Source organism: Aquarana catesbeiana, linkage group LG04 (genome assembly GCF_042186555.1).
Source record: "Aquarana catesbeiana isolate 2022-GZ linkage group LG04, ASM4218655v1, whole genome shotgun sequence".
NCBI lineage: Eukaryota > Metazoa > Chordata > Amphibia > Anura > Ranidae > Aquarana > Aquarana catesbeiana.
In genome coordinates, this window is record NC_133327.1 from 468,280,299 (window position 1) to 468,299,955 (window position 19,657).

Genomic DNA, 19,657 nt, shown 5'->3' on the forward strand with positions numbered 1-19,657 from the left:
ACGTCAGTCCAACGAGCATGCTTAGCCTGACAGCGCAGTGGATAGATGACAAATTTCAATTGCAAAACATCCTACTTAACGCATGTGAGTTTGTTGGATCACATACAAGTGAAGAGGAACACACTCCCTCCATATCTGATATGTTTGAATAAATTTTACACAAATGCACCCCAATCCATAGCGGTGCCACAACAAGTACAGCTACCCAACAGCTGGACATTTATTTAGCTGAACAGCCTATTGCCAGAAGCGACAAACCCCTTGAGTACTGGCGCATCAACAAAGGACGTTTTCCCTTGCTTGCACAGATTGCACGGAGATATTTATCTGCCCCAAGCACCAGTACAGAGAGTGAGAGACTATTCAGTCTAGCATCTCATATTCTTGATGAGAAGAGAAACCGTCTCTCCTGTGAGAAAGCTGAACAGCTTTTGTTCTTAAAGCGAAATCTGCCGCTTTTACTGAAATAGATTTAAAAATCCGTAGCATAGACCAATTCATTTACCATGTTGAACATAGTAAATTAATTGGTATTGGACTGTGCTATTGGACAATTGGAACATACAACATAGTATGACTGACTACCTAGTATGTTCCAATTGTCTAGTTGTGCCATTTGTTGGTTGTTAATTGTAGTTCTTCTACAGGTTTTTTCACTTCAATTTAAGAGAGAACTCCAGCTTTTGAACTACTGTACCATAGTTTGTTGCTGTTGGGCTAAACTATGTCTCTCCCTAAGTTGTCAGCCCGCTGCATGTGCAAATGCAAAACTATATGTTCTGTATCTGTGGCTGTCTACATACTACAGTACTATACCGCACTATGTTCCGGGTATGGGCAGTGACTTCCATAAACACAGACTAGACTAGTCTACATTGCTTGCTGTGATTGGCTGAGCACCGTTGCTGTAGACTAGTCTGTGTTCCACTTCCAGGATGTCTCCGCCCATGCCCGGGGCTGGAACACAGGGCGGTCTACTGTATGACTAGTATGTATCTAACCCGCAGCTACATACATACATTTATATGGCACATCCAGCCACTGACACCTTAGGGAGAGAACTTGGGGAAAAAAAAACTACTAGTTCTCATTTAAGTTGAAAGAAAATGATACAATAAACATTTTATTATAGCATAGCAGATAGCACATAGCACTGTTCTATGTTATATTTACAGAAACTGCGAAACAGAATAACGGCCTTCTGCCATATTTCTGTTATGGTTAGTTGAGAGAGTTGTTCTTTAAAGTACTACTTACTTATACATAGTTTGTTCTGTTGTTGGGCCAAACTATGTCATTGTCTCTCCCTAAGCTGTCAGCCCGCTGCATGTGCAAAACTGTATGTTCTGTATCTGTGGCTGTCTACATACTACAGTACTGTGTTCCGGGTATGGGCGGTGACTTCTATAAACACAGACTAGTCTATATTGCTTGCTGTGATTGGCTGAGCACCGCTGCTGTAGACTAGTCTGTGTTCTAGGATGTCTCCACCCATACCCGAGGCCGGAATACAGTGCGGTCTACTGTATGACTGTATGTAACACGCAGCTACATACATACACTTATCGCACATCCAGCCGCTGACACCTTAGGGAGAGAGAACTGAATTACTAGTTCTGATGTAAGTTGGAAATTAATAAAATATAAAAAAGTCAGTCTTTGGCATTTTTATATTATTATAATTATATTAATATTAATTATTATTATTATTTTTATTTATTGTATTTTTTTATGCCTGTTTTATTTGGTATGGTGGTGCAATGTGCACTGACTGCAGTCTTATTTTATTTTGTTTTTATCTTCTGTGTCCACTGTCCAATTTTATGTGTGTTACTTTTTATTAAAGTACTTTTTGATATTACTGGATTGTAGTATTCTTTTCTTCATAAAGTTAATGATTAATTTGAATATAAATCATATAACGAATACGAATGTAACACAATTTTGTATATCCAATAATTTTTTTGTGTAATATATAAAAAAAAAAAGCCTGCTTCGGTTTCGGTGCTGTTTCGGTATTGGTTTCGGTTTTCGGGATCAAGGAAGATTTATTTTCGGTATCGGTTTCGGCACCAAAAAACCCTTTCGCTGCATCCCTACTGATGGGCTGTGACAGGTACTCGGGTACTCAGATGAACTGTGACAGGTACTTATATGAACTGACAGGTACTTTGATGGGTGGTGACAGGTCCTCTTTATTGGGGGGGGGCAATCAGTGTGATTGGTGTACACTGTAAGCGGTAACGAGATGTTACCGCAATCTCCTTCTCACACATGATCTGTGTGTGAGGAGGAGAACCCGGTAACATTTCGTTACCGTGGCTTGTTGACACTCAGTGATTGGCTGTGAAAGGATCACAGCCGTTCACGTGGTAAACAGCCGCCGGCCAATGGCTATTTACCAGCGTTGGTGACGAGCAGAGTTCCCGGGAACATGCCACCACATGCATGCGCAGCGCACTCGAGATCGCAGGCATGCGCCGTGCAAAGTGGGGCGGTGCCACCTGTGATCAGCTGTGACTTCCATCAGGACAGGTCACGTGGTAAACAGCCATGCCCAATGGCTGTTCACCCCTCTAGGTGGCGAGCGGTGTCTCCGTGACATTCTGCCACCGAAGGAACAGGGATGCGTGCACACGATCGCGCGCATTCCCTGTTTAAATGGGGGGCCGTCATATGACGCCCTCCCAGAACGAGAGCTGTGTGGGCGGCAAGCGCTTAATTGTTAACGGCACACCAAACACAGAAGCAAACACGTTTTACCACATGAAAAAACAGGTGACAAATGCATTAAAAATCTGCAACACGACAAAATGTGCCATGAGCTACTTTGCCATGTGTAGTGCAGTCCATTGAGATCAACAGGCTGCCCTATGTGTGTGAGGTAAATAGAAAACACCGCGCTAACCAGTAAAATGAAAGAAAAAGCTGCTGCATACAGTTTGACAAAAACAACAAAATAGGCATATGGAAAAATGCAGCGCATGTACAAATGAATATAGGTCTTTAAAATGGTGAAACAGTCAATTAGTTATTTCTTGACTGTTTCACCATTTTAAAGACCTATATTCATTTGTACATGCGCTGCATTTTTCCATATGCCCTATGTGTGTCACTGGAAAAAAGAGCTAAAAAACATGCACATGCGCTCCCGCTACTCTAGGTGTGAATGACGCGTGGAATTGGTGCGTTTACACAAAAACAATGAGGTTCCATTCACATCTGTGTGTTTCCAAATGCATGGCAAACTGTACAGAAAATGCGCGCGTTGCCATGCTTTTCAGAAGCACACTGCAAATGTGCATCGTGCTTGTGTTGTCATTACATGTTAAAGGCACCCCAAGTGCGGCAAATGCACCAAAAACTGCGGTAATGCACCATGCTCCCCTCCCAAGAAAGTTCTGGAGCTTCTCTTTTGGGCAATCTTTGCGTGGAGGGCAGCCCATTCAAGTGAATGGGTTGCCCTATGTGTGGCAAGTGAAAACACTCCAAAACAAACACATGCAGGAATGTGAGCTTTCGCTTACGTGAAGATGTGAACGGGGCCTGACAAGTGAGTATCTTCGTCCACTCCCTCCTATGTACGTGTATATAAATGGCCATATACTATGCAATCTGATTTTACAGTCTCTGACAATTTCCATTAGATTTACCAGAGAATCAGGACAATGGAAATGCCCCAAAAATTACCCCATTTTGGAAAGAAAACAACCCAATGTATAATCTATGAGGCATAATGAGTCTTTTGAACATATCATTTTTTTTCTACAAGTTTTGGAAAAATGTGTAAAGAAAATGAAAACACATTTTTTTTTTTACACAAAGTTGTGCATTTATACAATATTTCTGACACATAGCATGTACATACCAAAAAATGCACCCCAAAATAAATTCTACTCCTCCTGCGTACAGCGATACCACATGTGGGACACTTTTCCACAGCCTGGCCACATAGAGGCCCAATATGCAGGGAGCACCATCAGGTGTTCTGGGGCATAAGTTTCAAATCTAATCTGACTACCTATTACACTTTTGTGATGCGCTCTAGTGGCATGGATGTGGGATGGATGAGCCGTGGATGGGGATGGCTGAGTATGGATGGGATGACTGAGCATGAATGAGTATGGCTGAGTATGGATGGGATGGCTGGGTACGGATGGGATGGCTGGGGATGGCTGAGTATTGCTGGATATAGTATGGCTGGGTATGGCTGAGTGTGGATGGGATGGCTGAGGATGGATGGATGAGTATTGCTGATTAGGGATGGATGGCTGAGCATGGATGAATGAATGAGGCTGGAATTGTCACATATCAGCGCTGTGGGCACTACAGATCCAGCCCACAGCACTGCAGCACCTGATCTCTCCCCTCTCCGCTCACACTGTACCGATCAGTACAGAGAGGGGAGAGAGGACCTGGACATGACGCCCGCTTGTTTACAAGTGATTGCCATTTACCGTGATCTGAGATGCGCTGGGTCCGGAGGTCACGGATATTCCCGGGGGCGCGCTGAAGCGCGATTCTGGGAGGACTTCAATGTATGCCCTTCCAGAGTTATCGGGCTGCACTGTAGCCATCATTCGGCTATGGCGCGGTTGTTAAGTGGTTAAACCTCATGTGGAAAATGTAAGTTAGAGAAAAACACATTGGAATGGCTGGGCCAGAAAAAGCATTGGAAAATGATTCTGCTTAAAAAAATGTGAACTTGTCCTTTAATAAATCTGCTGCTGCCTCATGTGATAGCTTTCTCTGTGCTTGCTGGCAATTTGCATACACACATTTTCTCTGATCAATTGATTGCACCAAACATTTCTCCCTATAATAGTATCATTGTTCATTTTTGCTACAAATTGCCCCCTCTAATTGCAGCTCTGTGATGTGGCAGTGCTAAATGCATAATAAATGATAATAAATTTGAGTTGCCAGCTTGATAGCTATCACCAGGTTTTAGATAAAGCTGCATAGAAGAAATAGTGTAGTAGAACCACCCTACTATTCCCCCAGTTGCTGGCAAAAAATAAATTAATGTAGTTGCTGCATATTGCTTCTGGTAAATAAAAAAAATAAAAAATGACATGCTTTCCTACTGGTATAGGCATCTCCTCCATCAGCTAAGACAGAATTAACAGAAGAGGTTTCTGTAAGATAGTGGGTTTTTGATACAGCTACAGGGAAAAAGTTTTGCAGGTATGGTTGCATGTATGCACAATTTTCCCTTTTCTATCTTACATGGCTTGCTTGAAAATAATTATAGAAATTAGTTCTACTTTTATGGCCACTGGTCACAAAATGGTTCAATTAACCACTTCAGCCCCAGAAGATTTTACACCCTTCCTGACCAAAGCACTTTTTACAATTTGGCACTGCTTCGCTTTAACTGGTAATTGCGCGGTCATACAGTGCTTTACCCAAACGAAACTTGCGTCCTTTTTTTCCCCACAAATAGAGCTTTCTTTTGGTGGTATTTGATCACCTCTGCGGGTTTTATTTTTTGCGATATAAACGAAAAAAGACTGAAAATTTTGAAAAAAAACTTTTCTACTTTTTGTTATAAAAAAAATACAATTAACTAAATTTTAGTCATACATTTAGGCCAAAATGCATTCAGCCACATGTCTCGGGTAAAAAAAAAAATTCAAGCAAATATTGGTTTGCGCAAAAGTTATAGCTTTAGTCTACAAACTAGGGTACATTTTCTGGAATTTACGCAGCTTTTAGTTTGACTGCCTTTCTTATTTCTTGAGGTGCTATAATGGCAGAGCAGTACAAACCCCCCCCCCCCCAAATGACCCTATTTTGGGAAGTAGACACCCCAAGTAATTTGCTGAGAAGCATGTTGAGCACATTGAATATTTATTTTTATTTTTTTCACAAATGATTGAAAACTGACAAACCCCCCCCCCCCCCAAAAAAAAAAACATTTTCACAAAGTTGTCACTAAATAATATATTGCTCAAACATGCCATGGGCATATGTAAAATTACACCCCAAAATACATACTGCTGCTTATCCTAAGTACAGGGATACCACATGTGTGGGACTTTTTGGCAGTCTAGCCACGTACAGGACCCCAAAAAATATAAAACATTCCATGGACTCAACATGCCTCTCAGCAAATGGCTTGGGGTGTCTACTTTCCAAAATGGGGTCATTTGGGGGGTTTTGAACTGTCCTGGTATTATATGCCCAACATTAGAAGCTTATGCCACACATCACCCACTCTTCTAACCACTTGAAGACAAAGCCCTTTCTGGCACTTTTTGTTTACATGAAAAAATGTATTTTTTTTTGCTAGAAAATTACTTTTAACCCCCAAACATTATATATATTTTTTTAAAGCAAAGGCCCTACAGATTACAATGGTGGGTGTTGCAATTTTTATTTTTCACAAAGTATTTGCGTAGCGATTTTTCAAACGCAATTTTTTTGGAAAAAAAAACTTTTTTAAATTTTAATGCACTAAAACGCACTATATTGCCCAAATGTTTGGTAAGATATAAAAGATGATCTTATGCCTAGTACATAGATACCAAACACGACATGCTTTAAAATTGCGCACAACCGTGCAGTGGTGACAAACTACATATATATTTAAAAGTCTTCACAGGTTACCACTTTAGATTTACAGAGGAGGTCTACTGCTAAAATTACTGCCCTCGATCTGACGTTCGCGGTGATCTCACATGGATGGTGCAATTGCTGTTTACATATAACACGAGAGCGGCGCTTGCGTTGACCTTTGCCAAGCATGGGGGACAGGGGTGCTTTTCATTTTTATTGTTATCTCAGGGAATGTAAATATCCCCTATGATAGCAATAGGTAGTGACAGGTACTCTTTAAAAAAAAAAAAAAAATCGGTATCTATTAGACTCTAGATCTCCCCTCTACCCTCAAAGCATCTGACCACACCAGGATCGGTGTGATAAAATGCTTTCCCAATGGCAAAACCGAAGTCATTAAATGCTCATAGCTTCCGGTTTCTTAGGCCTGAGACCCCATTCACACAGGGGCAACACGACTTGCAGGTCTCCTCACGACTGCCCGGGCGACTTGCAAAACGACTTCTGTATAGAAGTCTATGCAAGTCGCCCCAAGTCGCCCCCGAAGTCGTACAGGAACCTTTTTCTAAATCGGAGTGACTTGTGTCGCTCCCCATAGAACGGTTCCATAGCACAGAACGGGAGGCGACTTGTCCGGCGACTAGGTCGCCTGACAAGTCGTCCCTGTGTGAATGGGCTCTTAGAGATGATCAGCTCTATGGTCAGCTGGCGGAATCACCGGCTGCATACTCCGGTTCCTCGGTGGGACAGGGGAACCTGAGAAAACCATGGAAGATGGCGGGGGGGAGACGTTCCATCCCACTGCTTGTAAAAGCAGTCTAGCGGCTAATTAGCCGCTAGAATTGGTTTTACATGAAAGCTGACCACTGGCTGAAAAGAAAGATACCAAGATGATACCTAAACCTGCAGGCGTCATTCTGGTATAACCACTCAAAGTCCAGCAACATACCAGTATGTTGCTGGTCCTTGTTGGGCATATATTTTAATGTTCTTTTTTTTTTCATGCAGCCTGTGAGAACGAACGTTGTTGTTGTCTAGATAAATAGATCAGTGCTGCAGCTGAATGGTGAACATTAACTCAATAAAACACCAACAATCTGTGCCAAAAAAAAAAAGTAAAAAATATATGCTGAAGCATTGGAGCAACCCGCCCCTAATGTTAGGGGCAAATCACCCCTTTACCCCTGCCCCCATGCTTTGGCATAAATGATCCTTTTTTTTTTTTTTAACGCTGGTGGTGAAATCACCTCCTACAGCGCTGGAGTTGCTGATTTACGCATCGTGAGAGCAAACGCTGTTACGGTCAAGATGAATAAATTAGTGCTGCAGCTGAATGGCGTACCTGAATAGAAAATAATGGTTAACCATCAAACACAGTAAACAGTAAAGTATAAAAGAATTACATACCCGAAAAGCAAACATGATAAAACATAGTAACAATAAAACATTGCAGTTAAAAAACACAGTAAAAAGAGCAGAACAATAGAGAGAGAACTATAGAGAGAGAACAATAAAACAATATATATTTACACTTTTATTTGTAACTGTAACGGTTCCAGGTTCAGGTCTCTCAAAATGCGATGGCGACCACGTGAAAGTGTACCCTAGACTGTGCCCTGCTGTACCCTATGCTAATACTCCTCTAGTGTGTGGGAGCATTCGAAACATTCACTGATGTAAAGACCAGGTTGGCCAGGACAGGAGGGACAATAATGGCGGGTGTCACGCCTGTATCCGCGCTTGCTACAGACACTACATCTTTGGGGTGATCATTTGGTAGGGGTACCAGGGAGGACATACGGAAAATGCCTCTCATGCAGCCGGCTCACTGCATTTGGATTGTGAAGTTGGGCCACAGCACTGTCCTGGAAACAGAAGGGCTGTGGTGATCTCTTCCTGAAATTTAAGGAAGAATCCAGTTCGTCCTGACGCTTTGTTTAGCACATAAGCGTTCAGCAGAGCCAATTGGAAAGAGTATACAGACGCTTTTTTGTACCAGCATCTGGCGTTATGGGCAATTAAGTACAGCGCCATCAACTGGTCATTGAGGTCCACCCCTCCCATATTAAGGTTGTATTCGTGGATACAGAGGGGTTTCTCCACAACACCAGTCTCCTTTGGAATTTGGACTGTCGTATCTGCGTGGAGGGAGAACAGAACGAAATCTTTCTGATTATCCCTCCACTTCACTGCAAGCAAATTATTAATTCTCCAGCAGGCTCTCTCCCCCAGTCTAAGTCGGGACTCTACAAGCTGCTGGGGTAAGCCCCAGGCGATTAGATCGCACGGTGCCACATGCGCCAATTTCATGATCAAACAAGTGACTAAAAAGTGGCACACTTGTGTAATAATTGTCCATGTACAAGTGTTACCCCTTTCCGAATAAGGGTGACACCAAGTCCCAAACAATCTTGCCAGCTCTCCCTATTTAGTCTGGGCAGTTCTCTGGCTCCACGTGACTTTCTTTTCCCTTGTAAACCATAAAACTATATGTATAGCCTGTTGCCCTGTCACAGAGCTTATACATCTTGACCCCATATGTGGCACGCTTGTTGGGAAGATACTGTTTGAAAGACAAGCGGACAGAAAATTTAATCAGGGACTCATCAACGCAGACAACTTGATCGGGAGTAAACAAGGCTGCAAACTGTTGGTTGCAGTGGTTTATGAGGGGACGAATTTTGTGGAGCCGATCAAATTCAGGGTCACCCCGAGGACGACAGAGTTCATTGTCATTAAAATGCAATATCTGCCCGTATCTAGCTCTGGCCATGGATGACCAGCATACAAATTGCTTTGGTCCACAATAGATCTATAGAGATCTTCCGTGAACAGCGGCGAATAAAAATCAAGTGACGTAAATTCAACTGTTTCCACCTGAATTTCGGGTTGGCCAGTGAATGGGGGAAGTATGGGTACTGCAGAAGTGGTGGGCTCCCATTAGGATTGGCAAATGCAGCAGGAAGGGCACTATGGGCTTGACGGGCCTGTGTTTGTCTTCTTGGTGGCTGTGGGACACTGCTTGTGTCCCACCAGCTTGAACTGCACCAATGGGACTCGCCACGTCACCCTGTGATACTGCACTGCTGGATGTACGACCAGGCTGTACTAGGCTGTTGGTGCTTGGCAGTTCCCCAGAAGGATGAGCAGTACCAGTACTGGCTGTCTACTCCATACGAGAGCCCTGCGATTCTTGCACCTCAACAACAGAAGAACAACAGGGTCGGGTACGCCTAACCTTAGCAGGGACCACTACTCCGTCGTCAGAGCTGTCAGGGTGCCGCTGCTGTCCACCGGTTCGTATTCTGAGCCTGAATCTGACAGATGGGTGACTTCCTCTTCAGTCTCATCTGTCAGGCTCAGAAACATGTAGGCCTCTTCACTAGTGTACCTCTGTTTGGACATTTTGGCCTCTAAATTTACAGGTACAACTAGTGCGACTCACAGGCAAAAAGAGCAACTGGTTGTCAACGACTGCTTCCATTGCTAACAAAAAAACTGTTTGTGTTTGCAGTGATCAGGCCTGACTCTGCGAACGCTGCAGTTATGTATGTTGTGTTTTGTAAGTGACAGTGATTGATACTGCACTTTGGTGGGCTGGGCTGGGTGGAGGGGCTAAACGCAGGTGCCAGCAGGTATCTGGGCTGATCTCGCTATTGTTTTTGGGAACCCTAAACTACTGGGGACGCTAGTATAGATCTGATCAGATCAAAGATATTGATCTGTTCAAACACTATAATAGTAAGGGAGGTGTATGGTGCGTGCGTGGGTGTTAGTGCTACTGGCACTAATCTGAAACTGCCTGGGACTGACGCTGACCCTAACTGATGCTAAAACCTAACTGATGTCACCCACTGGGTGATCAGGGGGTTAAACCTTTATTAGGTAATATACCCTGACGCTTTAAAAAAACAAACTAACCAGCGTCACCCGTGGTAATATGGTGGTCAGTGGTGACGGGGTGAAAGGGTTAACTAGGAGGCAATCAGGGGGTTAAAACCTTTATTGGGTAATATATCGGGGTACCCTGCTGCTATAAAAACCTGGCGGTGAAACTAACCAACTGGCTAACTAGCGTCACCCGTGACACTAATATGGCGATCAGAAAACAGATCTACTATTGACACTGGTGACAGGTGGTGAAAGGGTTAACTGGGGGGGTGATCAAGGGGTTAAACCTTTATTGGGGGGTACCCTAGACCTACTTGGACCTACTATTGTCTGTCCTAACGCTGATTAGTGTCACAAGTGTCAATAATGCAGTGATCAGTGAAAAATTTTAAAACTGCAATTGGTGACAAAGTGACAGGAAGTGAAGGGGTTAACTGGGGGGTGATGGGGGGGGTGAAATGTGTGCCTATGTGTACTGTGTCAGTGTAGTGTTGGTTCAACTCACTTTTAGATGTCCTCTCTCCGCACTCTGGAACCAAAAAGAATTCCTGGACGGGAGGTGACATCACTTCCTCTACCTGTGTTTACATTACACAGGCAGAGGAGGCATTTCATTGGTCAGAACCGATCAGCAGGTCCAGGCCAGAAATCACGAATCTGATTGCCGCCGGCACGGCAGGGTTGTGTGCGATGAACGTATTGGTACGTGGTTTTGTGCACCCTTGCCATTCTGCCGATGTATATCGGCGTGAGCCAATTGGGAACCGGTTAAAGCCCCTCTCCAGGATAAAGATGTCCTATTGGATGGCTGGTGGCAAGGTTATTTCAGGAGAGAGAATACCACTGATGTCATCACATGGGATCTGCAGGATGGTGGTCTCAGGGCGCCATCGCAGCACTGAATTAGCAGTCCCCCTGCACTGGAACCAGCATCTGTGAAAGACTTGTGTGGGGATTTAGGTATTGTTAGCTTTAAAAGGTAAGGGGAGAAAAAGACTGTCAGGATGCTTTAGAGGGGGGTTAGAAGAAAGAGGGAGAGGGGGCTGCATTTAGAAATACAGGAACACGGAGTCAACTTTTTTGTTTCAGAACCAGGAGTTCTGCTGTGTAATTTTTATTTTATGGTGAAAGTATAGAGGACCTTTTGCCTAATGACTTGTAAAGAACATTTAAAGAATATAATAATGAAGAAACAACATCATTTGAAAGTCACTAATAATATAACTCAATATGTGAATAGAAAATCAAGGCCTCAAAAATTCAAAACAATTAACAGGTTGCAAAAGAGAGTAGGGCACCCCCCCCCCCACCCCAAAATCTTCAAATATATTAATAGTAAAAAGGTCAAGTTTGAGCATGCAGGCCCTTTACAAGATAATTCTGAGTTGGTGACTGGTGACAAAGCAATATTATTAAATACCTTCTTAAGCTCTGTGTAGACATAGGAAATAGGGGAGCCCAAGTCCTTAAGGGGTATAGTAGTGAAATTGATATGATCCAGAAACATTTAGATAAAATAAAGGTAACTAAAGCACCTGGGCCAGATGGCTTAGATCCACATATCCTCAAAGATTTAAACTAGAACCTTTAGGGCCCCAATGCAATAAACTATGAAGAGCCCGACCCCTGGCTGGAGCCCTTCCCAATGATCCCAAGGCCCTTTACTCCCGTCGCGGTGCCCCTTAATTATGGTCCCACAGAGAGACCCTTTCACATGTTCTGCAGTACGCCCCCTTCCTGCTTTCTTGGGACCCCCAGCAGTGACGGAACGCCAGGGTCCGGTCACAAGTGTGTCCTTTGCGACCCTGAAAAATCTGCCACAGGTCCTAATTTGACAAGCATGTTGGTTCATGTGTACGCATACAGTGTGACAGTGTGTATTCAGGGCACACTCCCACACCTGAACACCTGTCAAGTTAGGAGCAGCGGCTGTGTTCAGACAGCCGTTGTGTCCCCATAGACTAACTTTTTTTTTTTTTCTGGGGGGTGCTTTGGTGAAATATCAGGGGCCTAAACGGACTGTCAGGAACATTCTGCAGTAACCCTGAGACGCACCGGAGTGCGCAGACGCGGACTGGCTGGTAGCTATCCGGCTGTGAACAGATGTTGCGCAATGATGTGTGCATGCGCGCGGTAGCCGTCACGCTGGCACCCAACGGCCTATATAAGTGCTGTTTTATCTGCAGCTGTTCCTGTGTTCCTTGTATCTGATCCTGTTGATTCCTATGTTTGACCCAGCTTGCCCTTGATTCCGCTTGATCGCTACCTACCTTGGCTTGTTGTGGACTTTGCTCTGCCTTCTGATATCTGCCTGTCTCCTGACGATCTTTCGCTTACTGTCTATGCCTGCATCTGCCTGTTTGTTACTGACCTGGCTTGTCCAATCACGCATCCAGTTGCTACTACTGCTGTCTCTATCTGCCAACCAGAGGTCCGCTGCCTGCTGTCTTGAGTTCCAGCTTACCATCCAACTTTGGTGAACGAATCTACCACTCAACTCTTCATCTAGGGGAGAGATCACATGGGCACCTGTACCTCACTGCACTCCCGCGACCTACCGCAGCCACAAGGTATGTGACACATAACCCTTGTAATGAATCTGCAGTAATGTTTCATGCCCTGTCTGTCTGCTTACCTCTGGTCTGTGTATCAGCTTAGGGACCGTGCTCTCACATCTGCATGTTTAAGTAATCTTCTCTCACCATGGCTCCACCCAAGCCTCTAACAGGAATCACAATTTAACACTCTGCACTGCAAGCCAGCTTTGCCCCAGTAATAGTGTGTTTAAGCTTCACTCTGTGTTTCTTGCCGTGTACTCTACGCTTGATTCCATGTACCGACTTTGGCTTGTTCTCTTGACTATCCCTGTCTGCTTGTTACCCCGACCCTTGGCTTGTCCTACTGACTGTTCCTTGTTGCTCTGCACTGCTGCTTCCTCTCCATCCTCCAGAGCCTGCTGTGAGTGTGAGCTGGGAGACCCTGCGGGCCACGACCTGGAGTCATCAGCAGCGAAGTCCATCCTCACCATCAGAGGCTCTGGTGAAAACCTGCTGGCTCTTAGACTCCGCGCCCCGGAGGAATTTTATGCTCTAACTCCCTGTTCGATCTCTGTTGCTGCTTTCCTGAACCACCCAGTGCTCCATCTGCAGCACTCAGCCGTAAGGTCCACAAGCTTAGCGGTGCGCTCCTGACCCCAGCGGTATGCACCTAGCTTCAGGTGACCTGGCAGTTAGCTTGGGCCATGGGTCCGGCTGATGTTCCGCTACCTGCCGATGATCAGCTGCAGGGCATAGTCCACAGACTCGAGACCCAGGAATCTAATCAGACCCAGGTGATGCAATTCCTTCAGGATTTGTCTTCCCGCTTTTGGCCTCCTTAGAACCCCCGGTTCGACAACCTCAACCGCAATCTGCTGCCGTATCTGTTCCGGTCAGTCACAGCCACTAACCCTTTGCATTTACCAGCTCCATACTTTTACTATGGGAACTCCAAGGCCTGCAGGCGGTTCCTTAGCCAGTGTAACATTCATTTTGAACTCCAGCCAGAAAACTTCCCGTCTGATCGGGCAAAGGTAGCCTATAATATTTACCTCCTGTCTGGCAAGGCTTTAGCCTGGGCTGCCCCTCTGTGGGAGAAGAATGATTCAGTGGTTTCCAGCCTGTCTAATTTCTTGAAACTCTTTCGGAATATCTTTGAGGAACCAGGTCGTGTCTCTTCGGCAGCCAACGCCCTTTCAGGTCTCTGCCAAGAGTTTGCTTCTGTGGGACAGTATGCTCTTCATTTTCATATACTAACTGCTGAGCTTAGCTGGAACAATGAGGCCTTAGTCGCAACCTTTTTACATGGTCTCTCTGACAGAGTGAAGGACGGACTAGCGGGAGGAACCATCCCCGCTGATCTAGACCATGTCATCTCCTTGTCTAACCAGATCGATATTCATTTTCAGGAGAGAACACTAGAAAAGAGACGCCAGCACTCCTTGGTCCTTAGTCAGCCTGAGCTCCCCTTTCTTCGACCTGTGGAGCATACACTACTTGCTTAGAACCTATGCAGCTGGGCTGGCCCAGGCTATCTCCTGAGGAACGTGTTAGGCGCAGAACTCTAGGCTTGTGTCTCTTGTGGGGGCAAAGGTTATTTTCATGACACATGCTCACTTCGTCTGGGAAACCATCGGGTCTAATACATCCGGAAGGTGGAGTATTGGACCTGGAATTAAACCTTCTCGTATCCTTCTTTCGGTGTTCCTTCTTGTCGCTTCCTCTCATTCGGTCTTGGCTTATCTGGATTCCAGAGCCACTGGCAATTTTCTGGACTAGAGAACTGCATCCTCCATGAACCTTATCCTCTGCTCTTCTCGCTCCATATGGCGATTTCCAGGATGTGTTCTGTAAAAAAAACAGCTGATGTGCTTCCTCCTCACAGGTCCTTTGACTGTGCCATTGACCTTTTTCCCAGCGCAACTCTGCCCAGGGGTCGTCTCTACCCCCTATCCATCCCAAAGACTAAGGCCATGTCATGGTATGTTGTGGAAATCCAGAGAAAGGATTCATCCGGAAATCCTCATCGCCTGTGGGAGCAGGGTTCTTTTTTGTTGCCAAAAACGATGGTACTTTAAGATCCTGCATTTACTATCGAGGCTTAAATACAGTGACAATAAAACATAGATACACCTTACCCTTAATATCTCAACTATTCGAAAGATTGAAAGATGCCTCCATTTTTACGAAGTTGGATCTCAGGGGTGCATACAATCTGACCTGAATACGGGAGGGTGATGAATGGAGAACTGCGTTTAACACTAGAGATGGGCATTACAAATACTTGGTTATGCCCTTTGGTTTATGTAATGCCCCAGCTGTGTTCCAAAACTTTAACAAAATCTTCAGGGAACTGCTTTATCAATTTGTTGTCATCTATCTGGATGACATTCTCGTGCCTTTGAGAAATTAATCTGTACGCCAATCTGGAGAAATGTTCTTTTGAATGTTCTGAGGTCCTGTTCCTGGGATGCTTTGTCTCTAGCTTTGGTCTTCGTATGGATCCTGGAAAGGTCTCGGCCATTACCAACTGGCCTCTTCCTGCCGGCCTCAAGGCCCCACAGCACTTTCTTGCGTTCATTAATTATTACAGGCAGTTCATTAGGAATTACTCTTCCATTGCTGCACCTATTATTGCCTTGACCAAGGAGTGGCCCCCTGAAGCTGTCTCACGATTTGAAACAGCCCTTTGTTTCTGGACCTTTAATTGAGGCGACCTGACCCTGGGGATATAATTATTTTTGAAGTGGATGCTTCGGCAACTGGGATGGGTGCTGTGCTTCTTCTAATTTTTTTTTTTTTTTTAAAGTAAAAATGTTTATTTTTAATACACAACAAGCAACAAATACACATATAGATTTGGAGCAAACAGTGCTCCAACCGTAATAAAATACATTTATCTGGCATCCAGTCAGTAAACACAGAGAGATATGTAGGTCATATCGCTGTTCGGTAGAGACATACATACATTCCACATAACTTGGAATTATAGCCTTTTTCTGTATATCAAGGAGTAGGTGGTATAGCACATCTGAGCTGACCCAAGAGTTCCAAATCTTAGAGAATTTTTTTGGTCATCCGCTAGCTTCATACGTCAACTTGTACAATGGTATGGTGTGATTGACAATGGTGAACCAGAAAGCCATAGTGGGCGAGGATTGAGATTCCCAGTGCATAGTTATTGATTTTTTTTGCATAAAACAGTACTATGCATATAAGGACTGTACATTTTTAGATAGTTCTTCATCATCAATATATCCTAACAGGCATCGTAGGGGGTTACAGATGCTATGGAGCTAATAAAGGCCGTGACCTCTGACCAGAACTTATAGGAGTACATTCCCACATTAAATGAAAAAAAAATTACCATCAGCCATGCCTCATTGAGAGCACAGTGGAGAGGGCAATCTGTGTAGTCTATACAGTAAACAAGGTGTGAAGTAGGACCTGTGCAACAATTTTGTTTGGATCACCTTGTCACGGGAGGAGATTACAGAGTCAATTTGTTTTCAACAGCGCAAAGCCTGTTGGGAGTGGGATGGAGTAGAGATTTGTAGTATGTAGAAACAAGTTTGGTGTGAGAAGAATCAGTCAATGGATGTTCTAGTGGAGAAAGTTGACCATCTATATTTCAGAGACCGAACTGTGTTGCAGCAGTGTGACGTATCTGCAGGCATTGGAAATAGGCTGTGTGGGGGAGACCAAGGTCCCTACAAAATTCCGCAAAGGAGCGGAACATGCTATCTGAAAATAAGTGTGAGACTATTTTTACCCCCCTTTTAAACCAGAATCCCCCATCCGTTCTACGGAAAAATTCTGGTAGACATGGGTTATCAAAAAGGGATTGGATATGGATGCATTTACTCTTAATCCAGCAGTAGGTTTATGATATAATCGCTGCAATATTATACAATCTAATATGTCCTATATAACTATTACATACATGTATTAATTTGTCCAATCCCTATAGTTGCTAATCTGTAAGTGTCTGATAAGCACAATGATATGACAAACACCTCTGCTTAATAAACAAGTTACATTTATTTCCCAATAAAATAGGAATGTAATAAAACAGCAGAATTATGAATAAAAAACTAACATAAAGGTATTGCAAGAAATTGCAATGTTACAAAGCTTACAATCAGAACACAATACAAGATATACTTAACACATCCTATCGGCTGGTCTCCAGGTGTTGAAAGAGGGAGCTCTGCTTGCCAACATTCCCTTTTCACAAACACACCTCATCCAAACCCCCTCCCATTGTCTGCCCAACTTTGCTTTTGGACAAATCACAGTATCTCTGGGGCGTTTCCTCAACAGGTTATATCACTGACCGTCTTGCCATAATTGTCCTCTGGGGGGCAGTGTTTGTCCATGAACTGCCATTATCCGACCAGAGTCAACTTTCACAGATATCTGGGTCCTTGATCTCTTGTATCCCAACTCATTTATCATCCCTGTCATTTAGGTTCTCTTTGAAGTTCGCTTGCAGAGCAGCTAATCAGAAAATTCCCACAGACAGATCGGAGCCAGCATTGTCATGTGCAGCTAGAAGCTTAACGAGCTACATTCCAACCTGGGGGGGCAGCATCCTGTCCTCCCGGAAGTGTGAAACTCTCATTCTTTCAAAAACCATGGGAGTCTGGCTTCTCTTGGGAGTAAGGAAACATATGTACAAAATCCAGAAATCTGATATTCATGTTGAATTCCAACATAATCCCGCTTTGCGCCTAAAGGGCGCATACCACCCTTCTTCAGACACGGCTCCTATTGAACAGCCATAACTGTCTTAACGTGTGTCGCTCCCCAACATGTGTTTCCGAACCAGTACCTATGGAACAGTCCTCATCTGTATTATTGTATTGCGCTTTTCAATAGGAACACCTCCTCTGGAACCGTCCATAAATGTCTTGCTGCGTTGTGGTTTTCAACATGTGCTTGAGAAACAGCTCCTATGGAACAGTCCATAAGGGTCTTACTGTGTTGCACTTCTCCACACGTGCCACTTTGTTACTGGGTGACACACCAACATCACTCTTCTGTGACAGCTTCCATGTCACCATTCTGTGTCTTCTTCTTTCCGATATCTTCAGGACGGGGTGTAGTACGGGCAAGGGGTGTCCATTCACTCACCATTCACCAACACACATTCAGAGCAACATATCAACCAGCTTTCAGATATAGAGTCTCGAGGAGGGCCTTTTGCCCATATTACTAGCCTAAAATACACCTTTATCACACTATACCATAACATTAAATCAACCCATTACCATAATATATACATATACACCTATGACCCATCAGATTACTCATCCCGCTCCCAACCTCCTATAACTCCTCAGTGTAGATACGGGTCGGGATTAGGCAGGTTCGCTCACAATGGCCTTTCCTACCACAATTCTGGCACGTCAGTGGTATTTCAGGGTTCTGAATTGGCAGCAAAGCCTCCACTGCGTATGAAGAGACCTTATCGTCTATTCGCCCCTACACCTGCATAGATAAATGCAAGACCTTCCTATACAAATGTCGAGTCCAACAACACATACCAACTTGAACCAATGACGAAACTGCAGCAATAATGAGTAATACTACAACGGGATGTATCAAATAATTCAAAATACTGTTGGCCTTACTGGAATGTCCGAATATTACCTCCCACCAAGACCCTCCTACGTCATTTTTTAAATGATGTGCTAATTGCTTTATTACATTCTGGTCATGGTAGATGGCTATAGTAGCATTAGCTCTCTCTTGCTGCAGCATCCTCATAAGGCTCTCATCTATCCCAATCTGTTAACCATTCCTGTATCTTCCTTCCCATACCAAGGTTCAGGGCTCTCAGATTAACAGGGCAGTTCTGGTTGACATCCACAGACAGATTGGCAATATGCGGTACCACATAATTCCATTCCTGTGTCTGAATTTCAGAGACACCACCAAGGGTACACCATGCTCGTCTACCTATTGTCAGGTTCACAGAACATCCTAGTTCCATGGCTAACGTTACGTTAGTATCCTTTATGACAAAGAAACAAACTCTCCTATGTCCCAAATAATACACCGGTGTTCCCTTCCCGGCAATGTTCTCTCCATCCAGAACACAGAGTGAGGAATCTTCCCAACATTTCTCATCCACCTCCGTGTATTGACCTGGCATACAAAGGAGGTCATGGCCATGCCTCCGACAGGGAAATATCAACCTGCCTCCAGCTCCCGTCTTCTCTGATCACATGTGGGTAAGTTGGCCTCAGATGCAACAAAGTAGAATCCCCAGTCAGCAAGCCCATTGATATCACCGAATATAAAGATTGAGCCTGCACTTCTGTATATGGGATCAATGAGGAAGCGCATCATCTCTCATAATCCAAATTAGTACAGCCCATCCAGGCATTCAACCACCAACTTGGATTAGTGTAAAAAATGGGCTTTGGTAAAATCTTACTGAGCTGTGATGCCAACTCATAAGGCCACTGCCCCCCATACAGGGACTGTACAATCAGCTTGATTTTGGTTGATAACTCCGCCTGTCCCTGCGTGCACACCAGAGCCCATGACATATTTTTGCCCAGTGTCACCACACTATCTACCAACCTCTTAAAATGGCGGATAAAATCTTGAGCTAATTTTGCCTGGGTACTTATGTGACGTTGTTGCATATTATCAAG

The 19,657-nt window shown here is 44.3% G+C and overlaps 1 protein-coding gene across 6 annotated transcripts in view; it reads left to right on the plus strand.

Moving 5' to 3' along the window:
• TBCE (tubulin folding cofactor E) overlaps positions 1-19,657 on the plus strand; it is a 689,063-nt gene that overhangs the window by 64,314 nt on the left and 605,092 nt on the right. The window lies entirely within an intron of this gene.